We start from the raw sequence: 7,835 nt of genomic DNA, 5'->3' as shown, positions 1-7,835 counted from the left end.
AAAATATAAGCACTTAAAGATGGGAAACTGCAGATGCCCCATTAAAGGAAGAGCTGCAACATATGCTCATACAGGATTAGACAGGAGTTCTTGTAGGAGAGAAGCACTGTAAGTGTTCCCCTCCTCCCTGAGAAGAGCTTTAGTCCAGACATTAAAAACTCCTGTGTGACATCAATCCTTAGGACACAAAGCCTTGCCTCAGTGTTGATGCTCATGGAAGTACTAGTGTGCCATCCTTACGCAGTTTGACTGAGAACTAGGAGGAAGCCCAGCACTACACATCCAATGTCCGTGTCCCCTTGGTACACTTCTGCGCTAGGCAAGGGGCCATACTATGAAAAGCTATCATGATATTTGTTTGTTTTTTTTTAAAATTAACAAAGTATGAAGGTAGTGAAAAAAGAAAACAGTGCCCCTGAATAGATAAGATTATTTTCCTAGGCTCATTTTTCTTAGTTAGCTTGAAGTTCAGCAAATTGTGATAATCTCATAGCTCCAGTCTAGGAGAAGAAAAAGACCAATGATGTCAATTCTGAAGACAGGGAAGAATAGATATGACTCTAATGAGAATAATCTGTGTCACCTTCAGTGAAGCACATCTGCCATTTCTGCAGAAGACACAGGAGTTTTTCCAGAAAGCTGCATTTTTTTCATAGTACTTTTGCTTCATTTACAAATTCTGTTTCTTGGGCCAAGTAGCCCAAAAGCAGTATGAGATGCGTTGTTATCTCGCGTAACACAGGGACAACTAGTGGTGCTGTGAGAGTGCCCGTGTAGGAGTATGGCATCACAGGCTGTTGGACATCTTTGCAGATGTTGATGCAGAGGGATTTGCTGGGCTATGTGACAGGTAAGCCTGTATTCCTCCTTCTGGAGCAGATGCAAGTTCACTCCTACAGCTGCTCTCACCAGACAGTTGTGGTGAACTCTGCTCCACAGCCTCTTGTAGCTGCACTTCCCTGATGCTGCAAAACAGCAAAAAAAAGGTGCTTTTTGAAACCAGTGTATGAGAGCGAGCTGGTTTTCAGGCATGTTTGTTCTGTAATTAGCACTTGTGAATAAATTTTTGAAGAAGGTATAGTAGATCTGGCACCCATCTGTCAGAGAAGTTTGAAAACTTGCTCCTCTGGTGGGGAAGAAGAACAACCATGCTGGCAGTATTGAGTTCCTTCCACCCTGTAAGCCTCTACAGAGCTGGCCAGAAGCATGGGGGAAGAGAGAAGTTAATTTTTTTAATTCTTCCTGATATAGCCTACACGTGTTCTCTTACCCTCTGCCTCTCCTTTTCCTTTGTCTTGCTAAATTTTTCCATCATTGCAAAATGTTTACATGGTGAGATAACACAGCATAGACTAGCTAACAGTAATTTACTACAGGTGTGTCATATATTTCTAATTCGGGGCTTTTCCATCCCCTGTAGAGGTTGCTCACAGTAGAATTGAATGCTCAAAGCATTTCCTCCATCTGTAAATACATAGCGAACCTGCGCTATGTCACATTTCCAGTGACTGCATGGTCATAAAGGAAAGACCCACTTACAATACTCTTGATGCAGCCAGGGCAGCCCTTGTTTCTAAATGGTAGCTGTGTTTATCTTTTTCTGAATATAATAAATACCTATTGAGCCATTCTTTTTGCTTTTTTGTAAATTTTGTGTCACAGCAATCTGGATTTAGTGTCACTGTAATCCCACATGATTCCCGTACAAGTCTAGAGAGAATCTGTGCTAATACCATTAAAATGTGCTTACTGAATCAAAACAAATGCGGCATTAGCATGTGGAAGCTGTGTTTATGCGATTATAATGCTTCAGCAATATGAGATTACTGTAGGAAGCAACTAATCCAAACCTAGAGAGACTTCCCATTACAAGACCATTAAAATGACACAATGACTGAAGTGCAAGTTTCAGATGGGAAAAGCGGAAACACAAATCTTGTCATCAGTATTCAGGCAAAACATCTATTGAACTCAGTGGAGTTTTTACCAGAGTCAAGAATGCAGTACCATGACCTTTTTAGCAGCAAGTCTCTTTTCTCTTAACAATACCTCTAGGAAAAATATTTACTTCACTGATATTTAATAATTGGCTAATGGTGAGAGTCGTATTTTATGCACCATACAATTGGTGGTTGTAAAGATTTGTCCAGAGTTTGTTACAGAAATGTTAAGGTAATGTTTCAAGGCTGTTGTCAAATAATACAAATTTTGGTTATATCTTAAAGCAATTTTCATTTTCTTTTTATCTTAATACGTAATTTTCACGAAATACCATTTATTTCTCTGTTTATACAGCACCTAGTGTAGAGAAGCCTTGTTCTATGCAGGAGCACCTTGGCGATACCACAGCGTAAGTTAGTGATTTCCAAAACCAAAATACCTGTTGTTGCCAGGCAAGAGCGTACCCATGTGTCTTTTGTCATAGGAATCAGCACCTTTCCCCCTCCCCTCAGACTGGGTTAAGATTTGGTAAATATAGTTCACGTGTCTTATGTAGGACCATCTACAACTTACTTGTCTTGTCCAGGATTGTTTCTTGGTTCCCTCTATAGTCCGTGGAAGGAGGCTGAGGCGGCTGATACTACAGAAAGCAACTTGTCCTGTTCTATTACAAATGTTCAAAATAGGCTGGATGATATGTATGCCTTTCCATCTGCACTATGAAAATGGTCTAGGTGATTATTCTGTGGAAGACATACATCATTTGAGATGGCTAAATGAGGCAATATGAATTCAGTCCTTGGTGTATGAAAGAAGAAACTTTCTCGGAAGAAAGGTCTGTGTAAAACCTGGCATGCAAGTCATTAGTAAAGCACATGAACATTGATTTCTGTAGTAACATATACGTGCTTAAATTAAGCAGGAGTCTTTATTTCATTTAAAATCTGTTTGCACCTAAAATCTGTTTTAAAGACACTAATTAAATTCTGGTTCCATCAAGTGAATCTTATTAGGAATAATGTATCATTATAGCATAATCAGGGCATGCTGTCTCTGTAAATGACAGTAGGGAAGATATCAGGACAATGGTTTTAAAAATAATTCCAGTCACAGGTTGTTGGCTGTCTTTATTTTTCATATATTTTTTATTAAAAGTGGTGGGTTTCTAAAACTCTGTTAGTAAGCAGGCACAGACATTAATATTAATCATATTTTTAATGCAGATAAAATTAGGCCTACTTTAAATGCTGGTTGTGTTAGTTGCTGGTTTTGTGATGCTTCTTACATTTATAAAACTCCTTGACCTCAATCAAAAGGTTCAATAGTAGGCATTGGTTCTGTAAACTCTGTATGTATGTGTGCTATAATCTGAAATCTAGAGTCGAAAAATCAACAGCCTGGCATCTGCTACAAGAGAAACCTGGCACTGTAACTGGTAATTTTAAATGTTTCCTGCTGTTATAAATCAGGAGACGGCAGATATAAGGGTATAAGAAGATCTCACACACACAACCATAGGTCTTTGCAGTGGTCAGGCCAGACTAATTGAGGGTAATCTAAATTAATTGCTTCTGAAAGGAATTAGGGGGAACAAATGTTGAAAGTCAACTTTTTAGCAAAAACTCACTTTCACTTAGAGTAGCCTTTTTGAGTAACTGCACTATTAAATAACTAAAAAAGTGGAAACTTTTTAAGGAAAGATTGTAATTGCTTTGTGTCAAGTTTTATCAAAAGAACTTCAATACTTATATACTTAATTAGATAACAAAATATTTATATAGGTTTGTTTTCCTAAGTTGATAAATGGATTTGAAAACTGTCAATGAACATGGGGACAGAAAAGAGTGTCACCAATGCAGAGAGTAGTTACCACTCTTTATGCTGTTAGGGTTTTACTGAATACCAGAGTGTAGATATTTAACGCCCCCAAAAAATGCAAAAATAAAAAGCAAAGGTAATGCAATTATCTTAGAATTATCTTTGTTTCTTTACTGTGCATATAAAAATGACTTAGATCATTGAACTGTCTCCAAAATAGTGGGTTGATCTATAGAGCACCAGCTTTGTTCAAGGATAGAATTAATGACTGGGTTGGACAACTTAATTGAATTGCAGCTAGCAGCAGGTTCTGACTAAGACAGGTATTTTGCTTTTAATTATTTGCTGAAGAATAATATTTTCTGAAATCGTGCACTTCTTAATTCATTTGGCAAAAAAAAAATCATTATATTAATCAGCCAGCAGTCTGTTCTATGAGAGTAATTATTCTTCTGCCTTCTCAAACAAGTCAACACACTAGTCTAGAGATGAAATTCATAAAAGAACAGTTCTTCAGAAGTCTGGTTTTACACAAGGCAAGCAAACCTAGTCAGTCAGTCCTTCCTTTTTCTTACAGTTGGCCAAGTTTTCATATTAAAATAACCAGCAGCACTATAGACTTCACTGGGCAGGTGCTACCTGCCTTTTGCAGAGGCTGGGCCACTTTCGTATATTGGTGCTCTGACAAGGACTGCTCCTCGTGACATGAAAGTATCCCCAAAGAGACCTCGACATTCTTGTGCCCTTTGATATGTAGAGTTCAGTGCCCTTCGGATTTCAGTTTTCCTGTCATCCTGGTAGATGAACATTAGCAGTTAAAAGGAAAGTGTCCTCTGAGGGCTTCACTAGTAACAAACCCGTGTTTATGATATTATTCACTAAAAGGGAGACAGAAATGGGAAAGACCTCTCTCTTTAATCAATAATGCATGCTCTAGTTAGTCCTGTCTTCTGGACATGATTAAACATGCATTTTGTTTCATAACTGATGATTTTGGTTGACTAGGGATTATAACTATATGTCCTCAAGCCTTTGCAACTAGCGTCAGGAAGATCTAACATGAACTGGGTAGTCAGCTATGTTTAATGTTAATATGGCACATAAATGAAAAAGACTACCCCCACCCCCAAAAGAAAAAAATACCCCAAAATCCCAGCGGGGAGAGCTGCAGCTAATTCTAACCTGTAGCGAGTCAGGCCAAACTTGGCTTTGACTATGAACCAGCTGCAGACAAGTAACCTCAATGTGTAACTTTGACACCACCGATTCCAAGTTTTGAGAAATAACATTGTTTTGCTCATGTTAAAGATGAAGAAGAAGGTGTCTTAGAGGCTGAGCCACATAAATTAAATGTTAGGTTAAGCTCTGTCCTTAACGGGTAAAATGTTTGGCCAATGAAGCTGATGGGAAAAGCATTTCGGCTTCTGCCCCGCTGGTTGGGGGCCACGCTGTATCTTTAGCAACTGTTGTTGGCTTTGGAGGAGTTGTCCCGAGCTGTTCCAGACCTCCACAGCACAGCTGGCAGGAGAACCCGACCCTCTGTTGAAGTCCTAAGGAGCAGACGATCACAAAATACTGTGATCCTGGCGTTCCTCACACAGAGGGGCAGACAAGGTGCCTGAACACTGACATCTTCCTCAGTGTGCGAAGGGGATAGTAAGTCTTGGAGGACACAGATAAATAAAATTAATGTACCAGTAAGGAATATTCAGCCTTGGTGCCAAGTATGTTCATCTGGTGGCTCAAGCTGACAAAATTTGACAGCTGCTGAAGAGCAGAGAATCGTAAATGAACATACAGTAGTTGTTATTAAATAGGAAACATTTATCTTAATATGATATTGACTATAACACAATAAATAATGATGATTTCCCTGTACTGGAATGTGGTATTTTTACATTGCTAGAGTACTGAGACAAGTGCAGCTGAGTAAAATAAATGCTTTGTTTTTCATATTGACCACTCTATTGGAAGCAGCATTTGAAACGTCAGGGCCCGTTGCAACAGGACAAGGGGTAATGTTTTTAAACTAAAAGAGAGCAGATTTAGACTAGATGGAAGGAAGAAATTTTTCACAATGAGGGAGGTGAAACACTGGCACAGATTGCCCAGAGAGGTGGTAGATGCCCCATCCCTGGAAACATCCAAGGTCATGTTGGACGGGGGCTCTGAGCAACCTGATCTAGTTGAAGATGTCCCTGCTCATTGCAGTGGGATTGGACTAGGTGGCCTTTAAAGGTCCCTTCCAACCCAAACTATTCTATGATTCTAAAACTTTCCAGTGAACACACACAGCATGTAGGTACATGCATGAGAGGGAGGAGGGAATTCAGACATTTTTTAAGAAATGTTTGCTCCATCTAAAATGTTTTTGTTTCCTTTCTTCTTTTAATCTGATTTTTTTTTCCTTTTGCTGAAGAAAAATGCCTTCCTTGGGAGGGAAAGCACAGACTGTCTTGGGCCCTGTGGATCCGAACTGCCTTGGCTATACGTTGACTCATGAACACTTGACTATGAACTACAGCAGCTGTTTTTGTCCACCTTCTCCAGGCCAACAGCCTCTGTCTGATGGGCCCATTGAGATGAAGAACTTGTTTTGGATTAAGCAAAATCCCTACAGCCACAAAGAAAACCTTCTTTTGTATCAGGAAACAGATGCTGTGAAGGAGGAGCTGCTGCATTTTAAAGCAGCAGGTGGTGGGACGATCGTGGAAAACACAACCACAGGAATTGGTCGGGATATGAATACTTTGAAGAAACTTGCTGAAGAAACGGGAGTCCATATTATTGCTGGGGCTGGATTTTATGTGGATTCCACTCATTCTTCTCAAACACAGGCCATGACAGTGGAGCAGGTAAGTCTTAACCATTCCTTTAGAGTCTCTCTCCTATGAATTATCCCTGGGTGAGTCAGTTCAACAAATAGGTGCAATCTAGAAGTTCTCAATGTGAAAAACTGGGGAACAGCGTTACTGCTTGTGTGTTATAGTTGGACCAACACTACTTGTGTGTCTTGGGATTATCTGTTAGCATTTTCCAATTCTTAAGCTCCATTTTCTCTCAGGGATTTGTTATAATGCAACAGTAAAAGGAAAATAAAGTACTCCATGTATGGGCATCTGGTACAACACAAATTATCCTCTTCTTTTTACAGTTTTTAAGGAAGGAATATATCCTTTCTGCCTCTTTTGTCTCTTTTTCTGGCTAATTGCTTCCCAATGAGATCACCCAGAATTCTTGTAGAAAACATAAATAATTGCAATATTTACAGGACAGTTGTAAATCATTGTTCTGCTCAGGCTGGCTGTTATATCTCTCTTCTCTACTATTTTTCCAGACTTTTCAGGGCAGAACCTACATCAAATTGTTTGTATGGTGCCTAAGACAATGTGTTAATAATGACCAAGGTCCCCAGATATTCCTATAATAATAAATATTCATTCATCTTTTATTAAGAAAATGTGATGATAGGGAGAAGAGGGAAGGGAAGTCTCCAAGGCAAGAGGTTGTGAATGCAGATGAATAGAGCTGAGAAATTTTTTTAAAATCTGTCACAGTTTACAAATGAGTCAAATTCATTTTAAAAATCAATAGTCAAAACTTGAGCAGATGTGAAGTGATGCAGCGCTGCCAACCACAGTGGACCCAAGCTGGCCCAACCTGTACAGAACAGTGCTAGTTTTCATAAATATTCTTGCATCACTTGAAATTTGATACAAATAGAACTCCTGGGCAAAGGTTTCCCTTCTGTATTTGGTGGACAGCTGGAGACCCACAGATGTCCTCTACTCAGCAGGTAATCAATACTTGATCCAGTCCAGAAGGCAACTGGTTACTTAAAAGGGTTGTGCAGTGACTGCTCCCTGATAACCTCAGCTGCGGTGGATTTGACATGATGGTATGCTTTCTGTTTAGGCGAAGACAATTTTAATGTTTTGTTGCCAGCCCTAGCAGAGCTATTTAGTGACGCAAAGACATTGCTGCAGGAGAGGTGTTCTTCAGGAGAGGAATGAATTCTGTATCAGAGGATAAAGTGTTTGGCAGAAGCCTGCTGTAAATTGTAATAGCTTGGACTG

General features: G+C 39.5%; 1 pseudogene across 1 annotated transcript; it reads left to right on the top strand.

The window, feature by feature from the left end:
- The first annotated feature begins 6,182 nt into the window (after window positions 1-6,182).
- LOC104620230 lies at window positions 6,183-6,614 on the top strand (annotated as a pseudogene). The gene has a single exon (XR_738030.1). The product of XR_738030.1 is annotated as a phosphotriesterase-related protein pseudogene (transcript).
- The last annotated feature ends 1,221 nt before the right edge of the window (window positions 6,615-7,835 follow it).

The sequence above is a fragment of the Phaethon lepturus genome, unplaced genomic scaffold (genome assembly GCF_000687285.1).
Source record: "Phaethon lepturus isolate BGI_N335 unplaced genomic scaffold, ASM68728v1 scaffold16134, whole genome shotgun sequence".
NCBI classification, from domain to species: Eukaryota; Metazoa; Chordata; class Aves; order Phaethontiformes; family Phaethontidae; genus Phaethon; species Phaethon lepturus.
This window is presented reverse-complemented; position numbering and strand designations above follow the sequence as displayed.